This window comes from Egretta garzetta, unplaced genomic scaffold (assembly GCF_000687185.1).
Source record: "Egretta garzetta isolate BGI_Z169 unplaced genomic scaffold, ASM68718v1 scaffold68, whole genome shotgun sequence".
In the NCBI taxonomy this organism is placed as follows: domain Eukaryota; kingdom Metazoa; phylum Chordata; class Aves; order Pelecaniformes; family Ardeidae; genus Egretta; species Egretta garzetta.
In genome coordinates this window covers 155623-174052 of record NW_009260774.1, presented here as the reverse complement: position 1 = coordinate 174052, position 18430 = coordinate 155623, and the positions used below count along the sequence as shown (strand labels likewise).

The following is an 18430-nucleotide window of genomic DNA, read 5'->3' as shown; positions in this document are numbered from 1 at the left end:
GGGGCTCTGCGGCCTTCCCCGGCCTGCCGCCACCGCCTGCGGTGGCAGTGAGGGAGGGAGGCCTGCCCCGGGCCCGGGGGCGGGCGGGCAGGACGCGTGAGCTGTCGTCGTCGTCCACACGCCCCAGCTTTGCGCTGGGGAGATTTATACTGGATGGAGCAGGAGCAAAATGTGCTCCTTCAGCGGCCAGGGACCAGAGAAATGGGTGAAAGCTGGAGCCTGGAGCCCAGGGTTGCCTTTGCAGTGGCCAGGCCCCTGGTCTGTACCCCATCTCCAGGCCTGTCAGACGTTCCCGGGGACGCCTTGTGCCCCATAGCAGTGCATCCACTGGGATAACACCGTACCCCTTTCCCCAAGTTCTCGTTAAGCCCCCAGTAGGAGCCATGCGTTAGCTACAGCTCAAAGTTGGATCGAGAGCATGTTACGGTAGCTTTAAGTTAATTTAGACCATCAAGAGCTGGAAATGTAAATGCCGGGGCAGTGTTTCTTACATTTCTATCCATTGTTGTAGGGTGTTTTAGAAATGCAACATACTACTGGTTTTATGTGGATTATTGCGCCTCTGGATGTGAACAGCCTATCATTAGCCCTGCTGGTACAAAGCAGGATGCCCATTGCCTGCAAGTAATTATGGTATTTCTTAGCCTTTCTCTTATTTTAGTCCTAAATAATGCAACTCACTTTTTTTTTCCTGAGTGTCACTAATATTTTCCAGTTACAAAGGGTGTAGCTGGCAGAGGTTAAAAATAAACGAGCATTTATGCTTCTAGGAAACACTTAGTAAGCAAATAGTTAACGTGGTACGTTCAGATAAAACTTTTGCTCAGAGGAAGTCCACAGCGGAGTCTGTAAAACTGACAGGAAGTTGCAGTGAGGCTTCTGGCAAGGAGAGCGGGTGTAGAGGAAGCAGAGGCTTTCTGTTTGTAGCACAGAGATAGAAAAGGAGGGATAAAAAAAAAAAATAAAAATTACATTTCCCCAAGTTGCATCATGGAGAGTTCCTTGCTAATAAATGTTTGGAGACCATACAGCTTCCAATGAATGTGTGGGAGACACTACAGCTCAGAGCAAACAGAGTCTAAGAATGACCGGAGAAACGAACTGCCCTTGGTAAGCAAAGCTTCATCTAGATTCAAAGCATCCAGAAAGTGACGCATTTAAAAAATACTTTTCTTTAGAGTGTTGCTGCAAATCCCCAACGTCATAAAATCTCTTCCAAAGTCCAGACAAATCGCTTGGTGTTTTACAGCTTAAACCCTTGTGCAGTACTTTGATAATGAATCCCTGTAAATGACGGATAATGCAAGAGAGCTCAGGTTGTGAGAAATGAAGTACATAGAAACCAGTCCTTTCTCAGCAGAGCATCCTATGTGGGGCAAAAATCATTAATGAGAGATGTCAGAATACATGAAATGCAGTCTCTTTCGTAAAAATCACAAGAGCATCTCATGCAATTATTACCTGTATAGTATGTTTACTTACCAGATAGAAAAATGTTTCTGTTTCTTTAGTCTTTTCTGTCAGTAGATATTATTATCAGCTCCCAGAAATATTCACTGTACAGAGGAAAAGAACAAACGGAAGGATATATCCTCTGCCCTCACAACTTTCTTCGGTGAACTAGATTAATCACAAATAACAAGCAGTGTTCTGGGAACAGATGTGTGTCATTACTGTAATAATATTTTACAGTATGCCTTTAATTGCCCTGTGTTTTATAGGCAGTGGGGGCAAATACTGCTCTTTGCTACACAACAAGAAAACAGGAAGGGACCTTTGGGAGTCTGGGTGAATCTCCCGTGAGCAGATCTTGGCATTTTGAGTTTCATACAGGGGAATCTGAAACTTGGTGTTTTAAAAGAAGTGTAGATACATGTATATACACATATGGTTTACTTAATATAGACATGCTTGGAGATTGATCACTGTAACTAGAAGAAACAGGCAATTAGGGTCCATTCTGAGCAAGAGATGGAGTGTTCCCTTTTCCCAACTCTCTCAGCCACATACTTTGAATGTAAATCGGGCCCTTATGTTTGGATTTTCCTGTGAATCATCTAGCTAATCCTCAGTGCAATTCTTAAACCAGCTTTACGCGTATCAGTGTGACTAGTGAACAGAAATTGCTGTGCTTGTTAGGCATACTCACCCGGTACTCCACAGGGCTCGTTCTGCTCAGCTTGGTAAGCATTTCACGTGTGCCTGAGCCGCTCGCTGATGGTCACTCAAGTGACTGTGCCAGTGCGGAGGTGCCCCTGTGACAGAGCAACTCCCCAAAGAACCGGGAATACGGAAGAAATGCGGGGGGGATAGGGCCAAAGCGCTGTTGTATCGAATAGGAACAACACGGCCACATTGACTTTCCTGCTTAGTGGGCCTGCCTGCGCCCACTGAGTTTTTAAAAGGAGGAGGTCAAATACCCAGCCACCTGCTCACCGAACAAAAAACCAGAAGAGACCTGCTTATACCCATAAACCTGAATGACAAGTAGACCTTTCCAAAGCACTGTACCACTTCGGGCTGTAACTGCCATCTCTGAATTTACCAGTTGCCTGCCTGTACTTCAACAACCAGTGCTTCGCTGGAGCTAATTCAGCCTGCTCATCACTAACACAGTGAGCTGTCTGATCATGTCATGGCTGTCATGAAGAACAGCTACAAAGGAACATAGAAGATCCCCCCGATGGACGAAGAGGAGGAAAATACTGACAGATCTTCTTAAAAAGTTCTGTGGAATTAGTGGAGGGCAAGGGGGAGTTGATAGATGTTTGGGGAGAACAAAGGAATTTTTTTCTGAATGATGCTTTAATAAAAGCTTGACAGGGTGGCCTTTGGTCACCTCCATACAATTTTTCTAAGTTTCCCTGCATTGTTTTCACTGGGGCTGCATGGGTGTTGGAACGAAGAATGTGGCTGTGTGTGTACTGCAGTTTCATTACTGCTGAAATACAGCCATCTCTGGGACAGAATGCAGAGCTGGCTTGTGCCAGCAAACTCCAAAGTTTAATGGGCATGTGGTGCCAGGGAATGTTGTGCTGGCCCCATGCCAGCTAGCTGTGAACTTCTCTAGAAATTTGTCCTGAAGGGAAAAGAAATGTCATTTGGTTAATCTAGGAGGATGCTTTGCTTTCAGAGAGGAAATAAAGTTCTCATCTTTTCTGGTGAATGGACTGGAAGCGGCTGATTCTTAGCTTGGATGCTCGGTTGTTCCAGCAAGAGAGCATTTACTAGATCAGAACGTGCTTTGGATCATGAAAGCAATAAGGAGACAACATCTGCAACACTAAAGAAAAATGTCTGTTACTTTTGAGACATAGATCCGTGAGATATCTTTATCGTTCTTTACCCTTCAACATGATTTTAGTTTGGTATTTCTCTGCACTCAGAAGATTTAGTCACGTAGAGTGGGAATACCTGACTGCCTGAATAGCTCCTTGAGACGTTGCAGAGATGTGTCTTCCCATGTAAACTCGATGCAATTTCTCTGTGTCTTCATACCTCTTGGTAGAACTTCAGCCTGAGATTTTATCAGTTCTACCAGTTCATCATCTTCACTTCTGAGATAGCTTCTATTATGCAGTTCTGCATCTTAACCTCTCTCCATTGCATCTTCGAGGTGTGTTGCCGTTTGCTAATAGAAGTTGTTTAAACAAGCATTTAATCACAAGCTTGACTGAAACTTAACTCTGAGATTTTTTTTCCCCCCCCGAGTCTTTTTCACTTTCCATATGTTTACCTCATTGTTGAAGAAAATCCTCAGTCACTCCTCTGCTCCTCTTCCTCCTCCAAACTATCTTGGATTAATGCTTTTTCCTATCTCTTAGGGATGTTCCATGACTCTTCCCATTTATCTGCTGATATCTCTTACTGGGCTAACCCTTTTCCCTGCCATTGGGCCAAATCCTACTACTTGTTCATACAGTGTAGCCCTCCCTTTATCTTGTGATTTGTCTCCCTCCCCACCCCGTGATAACTGCTTTGAGGAGCAAACTTTGCCTTTGTTTTTCTAAGCTGGGGAAGAACGGACACTGCTGCAATCTGAATTGCAAATGTCAACATTTACTTACAGGGGTCTCATTTTTTAATCTATTTTCTTCTGTCTTTAAGAGGTTACTTTCTGTATCACTGCAGTTACTTCAGATAAAGCAAGGAAGAGCTTTCACAATGTGGTTGTTGTGAAAGCACAGAACTCTGAATTGCAGAGGGATTCAAGAAAATGCCTTGAGCTCTGGAATTTAAACTCTTAAAAATGAGGATTAATTTGGTAAAAGCAAAAGCCTACTTTATTTTATCCTGTGTTGAAAAGATCTTTCAAATTGCATTGGACAACCAGCTGATCAGATAAGGAACACGATTGTCACAGCAACATAAGTGTTTTAAAAGCGTAAATGAAGAATAATGTATCCAATTGGAACTAGAGAGGGAATGTAATTACCTGGAGCAGAATCTGTCCAGGATATGGGCGAACGCTTCTCGTAAAAAAAAAGTCACATGTTTTAACAATTTCAGAGCTTCAGAAGTTTTACTTCCTTCCTTTTCCAGGAGAAGACTTTTAGCAGCACATGATGCAGAAAGAAGCTTACTGCCTTCTGAATCACCAGCTCCTCTGATACCTGGATAGTTTTTCAAAGTCTTCTGTAGAAGGACTGGGTACAACAGCAGTTAACTGATGATGACCGATGTGCTCACAGTTTAGATAACATAGAATCATAGCATCGTTTAGGTTGGAAAAGACCTTTAAGATCATCAAGTCCAACTGTTGACCTAGCACTGCCAAGTCCACCGCTACACTGTGTCCCTAAGCACCACATGACAGTATAAAGTTCTAAACAAATGCTTAATTTCCCCCATTTTATAATTCTGCATTCTTCTGGAGAATGTCCTTCTTCCTCCTGTTACCAGATATTTTAGAATAATGCATTCAGCAGAATAGAACAGCCTGAGCAAAGACAGCACTGGGACTGTAGTGGTCATCCCAATGAAGTATATGGGAAATAGCTACATTTGACTCTGCTTTACCAGAACATGAAAGTACAGAATTTTGACTTGGGAAAAGAGTGTTTATAACTGAATGTCAGTGCCAACATTTTAACTATTATACCTTTCTTTCGTTCTTTGATTTTTTTCTTTTTCGTTGTTAGTCTTTTTTAGAAAACTCATTTATATCCAGATTTAGACTCTACTGGAGACAGAGGAAAAGTTACTGTTGATTTTAATGAGCTTTATACCAGGACTTAAATTCAGTCCTTGAGGGATGCACAACATGTAGCAATACTTGCATTTAAAATATATATTCGCTTCTGGTTTACGTCAATATTAAGACAGGAGCAAGTATATTTAATGATGACAGGTCTAAAAATACTCAGTGTTTTTTGTCCTGCTTCCCCCAGTAGCAGAATTATATCCCAATTAACGTAGCAATTTACACTGAAATATAGATATGATTTTTCTTTGCTTCCTTTCATTTCTGTCCACTTCAGAATCAAGCCTTAATTAACAGAATGGGCCAAAAGCATTCACAGGGATCTCTTGAAATCATTAGTTACGTTAGCAGTTCATTAGTTTTGGTACTCGGTTTGGTCAGAAGAACAAAATGTACAGCGCAGAAAAGAGAATTTATTTCATAACTTAGTTCATAACTTATTTCATAACTTAATTCATAACATAAAGTTAGATTGTTTTCTCCTAAACTTTCTCTGTAGATGCGGCCTTGTTCTGCCATATCTTTCCTCTGGCCATGGAAGCTGTTGCTGAAACTACAATCAGGAGAGAGGCCTTAATGAGGATTGTTAGAGTCTACACCAAGGAATACATATATTCCTTGCCTTTTAAAGCTAGCCAAAAAGCAGGGTAATTTTTTTTTCCATTAATCTTTTTTGCAAAAAGAATGCATTGCGGGTTTTTCTAGCTGATAAAAATTTCTTTGTTTTACTTCTTTCTTAACAAGTCCATAAATGACAAACCCCTCAGACAGCCATTTCGTTGAAGTATTTACCCCTAATCCAACTGTATACTTGAGCTGGAAGCTAATACTTTGGTGAAACTTGGTATCCCCCAAATAACCAATGTAAAACCAGGACTATGGTGACACACGTGCTGATTTTAGACGAGTCCATGTATTCAAACCATCTCCAAATAAGTTGCCACAGGCCATGGCTCACAGCCTGATCTGGAAAAGTTTTGACATTTTTTCATGTCATATGGGTGCTGCAATAATCAGTGCATCAGAGCTGTGCAGAGACGCGTTGATACCCCGCTCTGCCTCCTCTCGCTCCCTCTCACCACACTCTTTGCATCTTGCTTCGTTCCTTTTAGCCCATCTTTCGGGGTGGTTTCTCACCTAGTACGCCTACAGCCTGTTTGACCCTTTCTGCTGTCACTTTCAGAAGGACTCACAGGTCAAATCCCTTCTTGTTCCTTAACTGGCCTGAGGTTCTGAGTAGATTATTTGTGTAATGGATTTATTTTATGAATCCTTTCATTTTACTACTGCTATACTATGCAGTTCTGCTGAACTTCAAATTGAAGATTGCATAATACCGTATTCCCATGAGATGTCTGTGTTGTTACATTCAATTTTTATCAATAAAAATACGCATTTGAAATGAAAATGCTGTCCTCTCCAAACCTTTCTTACAAATTCAGAATTGCTCCAAGGTCCCAAGCCTTTTAACTACCTCCGCACTACACAGAATCTTCTATTACAGCCTCGAGCAGCATAAAATTTATTACAATTTGAGCTCTAAGACAGTACGTTAACATTCAGAGGAGGCTGGGTGAAAAGGAGCCCTGTGAATCACTACCAAAGATAGAGACGGAGTGGAAGCTGTGGCCCTGGTGTTGTGTTTCCTCCCGTGAAGGCGATACTCCTGTTGCCCTGGTGCTGTGTTTCACATGCTAAGGTGATACTCCACCGGCTATGCCAGTTGTGCAGCTGGTCTGTGTGCGCCGTGTGGCATTTCCAAATTCAGTTCAAGTGAAAGAAGACACAGGGCCATGATTTTAATCATAGAATCATAGAATGCTTTGGGTTGGAAGGGACCTTTAGAGCCCAGTCCCCTGCAGTGAGCAGGGACACCCACCAGATCAGGTTGCTCAGAGCCCCGTCCAGCCTGGCCTTGAATGTTTCCAGAGATGGGGCCTCCACCACCTCCCTGGGCAGCCCATTCCAGTGTTTCACCACCCTCATTGTAATGGATTTCTTCCTTATAACCAGTCTAAATCTACCCTGGTTTAGTTTAAAACCATTACCCCTTGTCCTGTCACAACTGGCCCTGCTAAAAAGATTGTCCCCATAATTTTAATGATGTAACATAAAATAAAACTTCTAGGTTGTTTGGGTTTTTTTAATGGTATTGCTGCTTGAGTTGTTAGCTTTGCTCCCTGCTTTCCCTAACTCTTGTTGTTTTCTACATTCTTCCTTAAAAAATGAACAAATTATGGGAGTTTCAGACTCCAGAGAGGACACAATGAATTGCAGTAATGGATTTGATGCTGTCTTTCTCTAACTCATGTAATTTCATCTAAGCTTTATTATATATCATTCCATTATTTTATGAACAGCAACTTTCCCCCTCCCCCCTTCTTCTCTTTATCTTTTATCTTGTCTCCCTTTTTGTTTTAACACAGCAGTTTAAAGATTGCAAGTTAGTTCTGGGGTGGGGTTGTGTGATATAATCAACTTCAAGATAGCCTTTACATTTCCTTTCATCTCTGACAATATTGAAATTTATGCTCAGAGATCAGCATTTACTCTAACTTTATTCCTCTATGCTCCTTCAATGATATAAAAACAGAGGACTGTAGCTTTTTTTCCCCCCTGAAAACGCTCTTAGATTAGCACAATGTTATTTAACAATTTTGGATTCAGAGAAAGAGCAGTGCCTTGGAGATAACAGTCATTTTATAGCCAGTTCTTGCGAATAGTTTTTTATCCTTTAAGTGAATTTTTTTTTTGTCTGTCTTTGGGCATTCAGTAATGGAGGAAAAGCCCTCAGGAGGGAATCCTTCCTTTTATAGAAGTTCTGAGGCGCTTCAGGCTTTCCCAGGTTGGCCCATGTCCTGCTCTCCCTGTATCTGCCCTGTTCCAGGCATAACATCGTATTTTAGTTCCCAGGAACATTCTGTGCATGGTTTAGCCTGTTTGTGAAGGCTGCATGTGTGGGGATTGCAGTATACAGGCACATGGACTCCAGAAAGTGAGCAGAGCTGCCCATGTTATTTAATGTACAGAGAACACCGAGTGTCATCAATTCACCAGGCTAGTCGTTCTCAGCATTTTCCATCCTTAGGATTTCTGCTCATTTAGCCAGCGTGCGATTAGGTGCCTCTCTCAGAGTGCAGTGTAGGGAGGAAGTCAGTCGTGACTCCTTGCCACATGCATACATTCGTGACACCTGTGTTGAAAAGCTGTGCCTGTACTTGTCCAAGTTACACTCTGGAGACATATTTTTTAAATGCTCTGTAATAAGCTACCTATTCACATCAGAGTCATGAACGATTCTGTCATATAGATGCCTGTCAGCTCGTTACAGCTCATACCAAGTTTATCAGTATATTTCCAAGGCAGCTTGGCCCATAATTAGGAATCCTAAACACCACTAAGAAATCTCAATCTCATTTTCTTTCAGAGTATATCAGTGGCGAAAAGCTTGCCAGCTGAAGCTATATGGAAACTGTCATTTCCCTTAAGGACGCTTAAAAACATATCATATACCCAGTGTCCTGTAGTTTGGTACCAGTATCGCATCAAATAGATTCCCTGTAGTTATATGGAATTTGTAAGATGGACAAATTAACCTTAATTCCCCCGTCGTATCTATGCAATCACATAATACATACATGAATTACGAAATCCATCAAAGACTATTGTTAAATACATGTCCAAAGTGAAATTGAACTAATTGGTTATTTGCTTACCCGCACGCTTCATAAACGCATAGGTGGGGGCAAATGAACAATTAAGTGGTTTTTGAGACATCAGTTGCCTAATAATTTGTCCACATTTCCAATAGGTTTTGAGTGACAGCAGTAATATATTTGGGAAAATGCACCGTAGCTATATACATGGAAACATACGGTTAGGATTGCTCTGGGAATCCTATTTTTGAATTTCCACACTTCTTTGCAATGAAATGTTTGACCTTCATGATGTATTAACATACAGAATTTTTTTTTTTAATTTAATATACCGATGAAATTGGGGCAGAGAACACAGATGACTGCCTCCGAGCCCTCGGGCTCCTGATTATCTCAGGATAGCTGTGCCTTCCTGGAGTTGCTCAACTGCTGCATTAACAGTCTTTACTGTGAAGAAAGCAGCGTCAGATAAACATCATTCAGAAGGGTATCTCTAATTGTTTGAGCCTACAGAAATAATGTGCCCCAAGCATCAGCAGTAGATAGGTGCGGTTTTCAGATCATCAAGAAATATCTCTGGCTAGTATCAGCTCAGTGCTGTGTCATCCTCTTGTTTTAATTGAAACCGAGCGTATCACTTACTCATTCTGACGTGTTTACAATTCTTGATTAAGTCACAACAGTGAAATGTCAATATATTAATAGTGGTTTTCTAGACTAGGGGGTTACCTGCCTTCTTCTATGTTTGAATACCTCACCCCCAGAAGGTAGTGGACATTTATTTACACCTGGGTGTTGGCTGGTGCCAGCAACAGCTGCCAGCAGCTGAGGGTTGCACTGGGAAGATGCAGCGCTCAACAGAGGAATCCTGGTAGTTATCTTAACTCCCTGATTAAGCAGCTTTTCCGAAACAAGTCGCCATCATTGTGCTTGCAGTCGTGACAGAGAGGAGACCTAGAGAGTGAGGAGCTTCTAAGCCTCACAGGGTGACCACACAGATTCAAAACTGGCCAATAACTCCACTGGAGTGGGAGAGCCTGTGTGTTGTTGACTAGGAGTGTTTTGACGATGACCCTCTTTGCCTCTCAGCTTCACATCTTCAGTGTGTGTTTGCTCCGTTTTACACATCCACCATTTTGTCCTCCTGCATATGTCACCCAAATCTTCGTATAAATGTCCTGCCATTTCCCCCCTGCTCAAGGGCAGAAGCTATGCATCCAGTGTCACTACACCCCCGGAGTTCGTAGCTCAGGTAACTGCCAGCACTTTTTTATACATATATATTTTAAAGATTGGTTTCCTGGGACCTTACCGTATTTCCAGATTAATTGCATCCAAATGAAATAGAAGGTGCTGATAGTATACCGGCAATATCAGATGTTCCTGTTTCATTTACTGAAAGACAAGTTCTATTGTATTTCCCCATGAATAACAAGTGGACTGATGGCAGTTCCTGGATGTTGGGATCTATCTGAATACAGTAAAAATCAAAGTCATGCTAGGAGGGAAAGAAAAGAAAATACAGTTTTATTGTTGATTACTTTTTTTTTCTTTTTGGGTAGTTTTATGTTAATGTATCCTCAAAAATACTTTAACAATTTGGATATTGATAGAATATCTATAGTGCTGAATTGCCATCAGAATCCATGTCTAGGCTATGTTTTATATACTGCTTTTATTTAGATTTTATCTCTTGTTTTGTCTCCAGGGAATTTAGTTTGAACTAACATAGCTCCTTTTTTTTATTTCTCAATTTTTTATTCATATGCATCTCAAAATATCATACCCTATGTCAACGTATCCATCACTCCCTTGTGCATATGCATATCAAAGCACATATTTATTTATGCATACAACACGCATTATTTTAATGACAAAATACATATACTTACACATACCTGTAGCATATATAATTATATAGGGCTATGTAATGATAACAATTACAATTGTGTATAAGTGTATGTGATGAGAAAGATCATAAGAGGATTGTAACAACATGCTAGCTGTTACTAGTGGTACTTATTTACAGAAAGAAAATTAACCGAAATAACTGTAGTGGATTACATGTGCCTGGAAAAGTAGCTGTCCTGGAATCGTCATTATAATTAAAATTCATACCTTACTTTAACCCAGAGAAATGTTGCAAGGTACAGAAACCCCGTTGTTATTACTGATAGATCCCCCACAAGTTGAGAGATGCATGTTGTGAGCATTGATCTGTAGGCAGAAGTTACTCTACTTTTTACAAAGACGCTGCATTGCCACAAAAAGGCGTTAACGCTTCTGGTCTAACCTTGTGGTTTGTGAGCGCCGATGGCTTCTGAAGCCTCTCCTCTTTCCAGGGTGAGCACTCACAAATCTGCTGTAGGAAGAGATAAATAGCTCTACTTCAATCCCAGCCTGCTCCCACTCCTCTGAACAGCTCATTCAGAAGCACTCGGCTTTACAGACATTTTATCCTGAGGCTTTTATCAGTGAAACGAAGTGGGGACACGACTTCCCTGCTCCCACTGCCACCTCCCCAGGTTGCACGCAGATCCCCTGCCACAGTAGGCTGTGGTCGTGTCTCAGCAGCAAACACAAAACAGGCGATAGCTACAACAATCAGAGAAGGAGGAATAATAACAATAACCTCTGCCGTTCTCAAGCTGAGAGAGATCCATGAAGTGCCCATTGGTATTTTGGTTGCAAGATGACGATATGTGAACTTAAGTGATATAAAGTAATCCATTATAATTATACCGATTAAAATGAGAAGGATGGCAAACCAAGCACTTTTTCATCACAGATTTTGGTTGTGAGGTTTTAAGCTCTGAAAATCACTTGTTCAGTCTTTAAAAAAAATGTTTCTATCAGCGTGAAGTTTAGCAGTTTAATGATACCTGCATTCTATGCAACACATATTCCTCCATTTAAACAAATCGAGGGTCTGATCTCATATTTACGACCAAGCTAAAACTTTCAGAGCTCTGAGTGCACAAGGAATGCAGAATCAGATTTTAAGACTCAGATCTTCAGCTCACAGCTGCCTCGAATATCCCTTAACAACATCTATTCCTAAGGCTTCCGCCCAGCTCAGAGAGAGAGGAAAAGATATTAATTAAGGGTGCTACACCAGTTCATACCAGCCAGAGATCCAACCTAATAGTTATAGTCCACAATAGAAAAAAGAGTCTTGATGGAGATCTCCAGGATACATATGCTAATTATCCTGAAGATAATTACTGGGTGCAATGGTAGGAGATGATGAGTACTCTTTACTCACACTGGAACCTGTGGGCCAAGTGTAAAATGGTGTCGGCTCCTTTCCTACTGGCTGATAAAGTATTAACATGAGAATCAAAGACACTCAGCAGTGCTATATATGAAAAGTCTATATGAAAACTGCATATGTATATTAACCAGCAGCTCTTTTGAGCAGAGCAGGGATTTTCAGATTTATATTGATAGCCAAAAGGGGTGCAAGAAACTGGCTGTTGGATTTTAAGTAGTGAATGCTTTATCCCTTTCTCCTGTCTCAGTAATCTAATGTTTCTTCTGGGTTTCTGCAGTCCACATGTTCTGTATTGCGCCCACGAGGATTTCTCTATGAGCAGTCTGAGGTGTCGACCTGCTGAAAGGATTCCTCTGGGCCAGAAGACAACTTGGTAATGTGGCCCGTTGTGGCCATCCTGCAAATCTTTTGCCCAAGTGCAACAGAAGCTTTCCTGAATGCCCTCTGTGCATTTATAGCACAGGACACTGCAACTCAAAGAGAGGGTAGGGTTGTGAGCTTAAATTGAAGATTACTTGGTCATCTAATGTGACATTTCTGAAAGGATTTAAGAACACAGGCACAGAAGAAATGCCCTATGAGGTCAGACCAGCGATCTGTCTGGTCCTGTATTCTGCCTTTGACGCAGATGGGAGATGTTCAGGCAGAAGAGCAAGTGAGCCCTGACGCTCTCTGCGGTCCATTCCTTGCATATACCCCCAGCATCCAGAACTGTTGTACTGGGGGTATTGGAGGGTACCTGGTGCTTTTGATACTCATTTCTGGACCTGCTGTCTGTATGTGTGTTGGAAGTTATTCAGCTGTTGTTCAGCTGAAATCTGAGTACAAATCTGAAAATACTTGAAAGCTCGGAGTAAGATTTACCAGTAACGCTATGCACTAAATAGTTGCAGTTGTATCAGCATGAAGACAAATCACGGGAAAAGGCAAAGAAATCAGTTTCTCTCTCTTGCTTCTTGGATTTTATCTTTTCCCTTTAAAATCCTTGGCTCCATCTCTTATTTGTAGCATTTCATCATATTACTGTTGCTGTTTGCATCCTGCAAGATTCCCAATCTTCCTCTTTGTACACATTTCCTTCTTTCCAATTCTGGAATGTTTTTGCATATTAGATTTTCACTATTTCTTTTCTGTTCTCTTCTGGTCCTTGTACTCACGTTTCCTTTCATACCACACATCCATCTTGTAAAGCAAACAGCTTAGCGTCATGGCCCTCATTGCATTATACTGCATTTATTTCACAACAATTTTTCAGAATAGTTCTCAGACAAAAAAATCTGTGACCCTTCATGTTTAAATGAGGTATTGTATGTGGCTTCTCACATGTTTTTTTTCAACTGAAAGGCCCAGGAAAGCGTTCGCTTCTAATACGTGGGAGAGTTGAGATAGGTGGCTGCGTTTCTGTTGCAGTTGTCAGCAGAAACACCACGTAAGATATAGAGTTCTAGGGAGGGGCAAAGCCAAAATTCAGAGGCAATCTACTGATCCCCAGCTGGCACTGTAGCCTCTTTTGGACATTTAAATGCTAGTAAGCCTTGGTGGCCAAGTGAGAAGGCACCAGATCAGGCATCTGAAGTGGTGCCAGGATTTAGGGCCACATGTCCACCCCTCGCTTGTAGACAAGTTGTGCTCCCTGTGAGAGCAGGCTGGGGAGAGCTTCGCCCCTGCTGTCCTGCTAGGGATCATACCAGCACATCTCCAGGGCGGACCAGGGCAATGCACAGGCTGTGTGTGCCCAGAGACATTGCTGCGAGGGCCACGAGGCCATGGAGGTTCCTCTGGTTGCCTTCCTCAGTGCTCAGGAAAACACAAGGCACAGCTCGGGGGGGGGGGGGGGGGGGGGGGCCCCGGGCTGGGCCCCCAAAGGTAGGCAAAGCAAGGGTGCAAGCCAGCTGGGGTAGCCCAAGCAGATTAGAGCCAGCAGCTACATAGCATGCTGCGCAACAGCGTGTCCTTCTGCCTGGCCTTATGGTTGTGCTGCTCTGCTGCTGAGATACAGTCAGCAGTTTTAAAGCTGCTTTAAAGCTGGCTCTTAGTGATCGTGAGGAGCAGGGGACACAGAGCTCTTAACTTCAGTCCCCATCAGGTTTGCCACTAAGTAGAGTCTGGCCATATCTACAGGTTGAGAGTCCTTTGTAGTGAATGTCCACGGAAATCAGAACCTTAATTTATTAACTGAGCTGCAGGAAACATATGTGCTTTTCTACCATGCACATTTAAAGAGTTCTGCCAATAAATTAAAAATCACCTCCGAAATACTTTTCATTCCCCAGGGATCATACAGCACCTCCAAAGTCTGTCTTACTGTTGTTCTGCCAATCCTTTTTGCACTGCTGTTGAACAGAGCTCATACCTAGCAGCAGTTCTTCCAGAGTGCTACATGTCGACTATAGGTCCTCCTAGGCCTGGTGCCTGTTGTTCTGTTTGTCTTAAACTTAGTCCTCCAGGGACCTAAGCAGATTTGTCATTAAGAAGTAGCTGGAGTATAAGGTGATATCAGTGCAACCGCAGGACATTTTAAAAATAAATACATCTGCATGATAAGAGAAATGAAGCTCTTAATTATTCAGAATTCATCACCTGCTTGCGACAGTATAGCTTTGTGATCCATTCAAAGCTTCATTTTATTTTGAATTTTTTTTCCAACTTTGTGCAGTCATATCAACCTTCCCTATATGCCTTTCATCTCCACAGTCTGCAAGCAACTCCGCCCTTTTAGGGAAAGCCACAATCCTTTTATAAGTTAGAAATTATTGAAAGGTAAGGCTACACCTTGGGCTCTATTCTTCCCTAGCTTTGCTGCGTGGGGGAAATACGGAGATGGTCTCAACTGTCCAGTATCTCCTCCGGTGCAGAGGGAAGTTAGACCTGAGTCCTTGTTTCCTTCCCCGTGAAGGAGCAGACCCGCTGCCTTCATGCAGTAAAAAGAAATACTCCCTGTACAAGACCTTCCTTTAATTTTTTACTAGGGTATCACGGGAAGGTCAGATGAAATCTGGCCCTAGAGCATTTAATCTGACTCATTTTTTTTTTGTACAGCTTCTTTCATGTAAACAGTACAGTAAAGCACTTTGCAGAACAAAGGAGTATTTGAGAAGACTGCTAAAGATGTTGGGTTCATTAGATTCACATAAGGCCAAATACTGTCCTTCAGGACACACCTTTCATTAGGAGTTAGATCATGCATCCAGGGAATGGAAATTATCCTTTAATGCAGTCATATCAAAGAGATTCCACTTGACAGTTTTCTCATTTCTTGCCACAATTAGAAATGCTAGCAAAAGCCTTGGAACAATAGTTAGTTTTCCCTTTGATTTATTCCATGTCTCAGGCTTGCTTAATTTTTAAAAAATTCTGTATGACCATTTTTCCCTTTGATTTATTCCATGTCTCAGGCTTGTTGCTTAATTTTTAAAAAATTCTGTATGACCACAGGAGAGCCCTCTTTCTGTTGGCAACTTGCAAATGGCCAACACTTCTCTCCTGCCTTTGCTCTCCCACAGAAACCAGCTCTTCGGTTTCAAACTATTTCTTGGCCTCTGCAGCACGAGAAAGAAGACATTGTTCCAGGAAGCGACCCACGTGTTGGCGTTCATGGCCCAAGGTCTGTCTCGCTGCGTCAGCTGGGCCCTCCTTGCAAGGACGTGGATGGAGGGTGGAAAGGCTTGGTTGTGTTACAGAAGTGATACGGGAGGTTGGGGAGGCAGATGGTATCAGCAGGACAAAAAGAGATGAGGCAAATTTGCAGATAAGTCAGTAAATGTGCTAATAGCAATACGCAGCAACGCACCATCTAAGATCCCTCAAACAGTAATTCTGTTTGTTGGGAGATAGAGAAGAATGGACCACAAAAAGTGTCTACACTCACATGCTCTCCATGAACAACATCTTCCGCCTCCTGCATTGAAGACAGAATACTGAATGAGATGGATCATTAGTTTGATTTAGTGGGACATTTCTGCTGCTCTTAATGATGGCCTGATATTTGAAATTATTATTGTTTTTCAGTGAAATTTTCATAGCACTTGAATTGTAATAGCAATCATGAATCAAATTAAATAAGCAGAAGTCATGTTTGTCTGAGTTTTTATTGCCATAGGATGCATTTCTATCTTGTAGGTGTTCTTCTTTACTGTCCACTTGCAGCATGTCATATAACTATTGGTGTCCATATTTCTGAGGGGGTGCATTTGAATGCCTGATTGGAGAGAGGAAGGGAGAGCAAGAGAGCTGGAAACAGGTAATGTACCAGATGTGGGCTTGTTCTTTTAAAATACAAAATTTCTGTTCCAATTTTTAAAAAAATCTAGGTTTTATTGCAGGTAGAAGGGTGACCAAGTCTGGCATAGTGAATTTTTTCATACTCATATTCAGTTATCAATCTGATTTACCTCACTTAATCCCTTTGGAAATTGTATCTGACCTAATTTTTTCAGCAGTGACTCTTACGGCAAGAACGAATAATAGGGGTGACCCTGTGCATTTTTTTTACCCCCCTGCCATATCTCTTTCTCTGTAGTGTGGATTATTCTAGTTTCAGTCCACATTCATGTGCAAAGAGACAAAGTCAAAGATCAGTTCAAAACAGCCGATACATTCCTGCAAATTCACATTTGGCAGTACTATAAGTGGGTAAATATTGCCAACATGTATTGATTGCTTTTTCTGCTTCAGCCAACAGACCCATAGTTATCTGCCAAATACTCGTTTTTTGTAAATGACACCTCGTATTGCTTGATGGTGCATGGGCTGTATCAATTCACTGTGAGCCTCACTTGCTCCGAGAGTGTTATTGGCTTTATAGGGGATTCTGCTCTTTTCAACAACAGATTTTGTGATTCCACCTTTAATCCAAATTTAGCAGAGAAGCAGCCAGCTAATGGTGAGACTTGAAGTTATGGCCATTTGCCGCGTTTTGGGGAGTTGTCTGTCTCTTAACTCCCTGTGCCGCTTCAAGGTGGAAACCTTAGAAATTGCTTTTTTTCTCTCCTGGGCCATTATTATTTCTCTGTGTGTGCATGTGTGTACTTGTGTGTGTGTGTGTTTGTGTAACCTGGTAAGATACTTTATGGCCTATTCTGTTAATAGGTCTTCTGCATGGCTCCTGCTGCAGCCAGCAGCCGAGCTGCCCTCACCGCTCCTGGTGGGTGATGGAGAATGCTCAGAATTCAACAAGTGTCTGTGGGCTCTGCTGCTTTTTTATCCCCTGCAAAGGCAGGCCTGCAGTGCGGAGGAGAGTGCGCTCTGCTCCAAGCAGTGATATTCTGGGTTGCTGGTGGTCTTGAGGGAAATGCTGATTTTGGATTCAACGACAGATGGAAAAAAAAATGTTTCCCCAAAGAAGTTATTTCCCTTTGCCAGAAACAGACCTGTTTTATAAGAAGAACTATGGAGCTGGACGCTATTGCCGTCGTCTAGATACAGAAGCCGAGAAAAGGCAATATTTCATTGAGTTATATTGTTCTTACAAGGATTATAAAATAATTACTCCTTGAGGTCTTAATAGGTCCAATATCAATGTCCTAGGCATTACAGAAATGTGGCAAAGGGATATACCCTGCTTTAAGAAACACATATGTCAAGAAGATGTGGAAATCCATTATTGCTGCTTTTGACCTGACATTGGTGGTTATAGTGAAGAACCTGTATGAATAAACAAAATCAATAACACAAGATGAATGCCTCCCTTTAACAGCAACCACTGCATGGAGTAGTTCGTTTAAGAAGCCTTTGCCGGACTGGAAGGTATACAGTGACTCATAAATGCTTTTGCTATGGGTTCTTTTTCTGCTGTGGTCATTAATCAACTCAAACTTTCATTTAGCTTACCGTTACAAAGAAAATCGTGCCTCCTGTATTGCACAGCTGCAGTGTGATGGGGAAGCTTCAGACCCTTCCTCCTCTCATCTAACTCTTCCTCAGTGCATCTGCGTAGTGACAGAGAAGGAAATGAACTTAATAGCTCCTGGCCTAGCACGTATTACCTCCATTAGCTGTTGGTACTGAGAATTAGCCCATCTGGGAGGGCAGCTGGAGAAGGCTTGAACACCGTCCCTTCACCTCACTTCACCTCACAGTTTTTCTCTTCCCTATCCCCAAAATGGGCTTGAACTAGGAGTGATTTGACTCCATAATGAGATTGATATTGATTGGATCAGTCCCTCAAAGAGAAGAAATACCATCGTTAGTTTCAAAGTATTTGTGATGCTGAAAGTCTCTTTTTTATTTTATTTTTTATTTTTAAGTGAAGGGAAACTGAGGCAGAAAGGAATGGCGGCATGAGGAAGAGAACTTCAA

The 18430-nt window shown here is 41.9% G+C and overlaps 1 protein-coding gene across 7 annotated transcripts in view; it reads left to right on the top strand.

The window, feature by feature from the left end:
- Nucleotides 1-1006: 1006 nt before the first annotated feature.
- MDM1 (Mdm1 nuclear protein) overlaps nucleotides 1007-18430 on the top strand; it is a 107954-nt gene continuing 90530 nt past the window's right edge. For 6 of the 7 annotated variants that reach the window (XM_035901662.1, XM_035901663.1, XM_035901665.1 and 3 more), the window contains exon 1: nucleotides 16267-16373. The gene's annotated coding sequence lies outside the window, so the exon portion shown is untranslated. Of the gene's footprint in view, nucleotides 1111-16266; nucleotides 16374-18430 lie in introns of those variants that run through there. The other variant, XM_035901664.1, reaches the window with a different exon arrangement.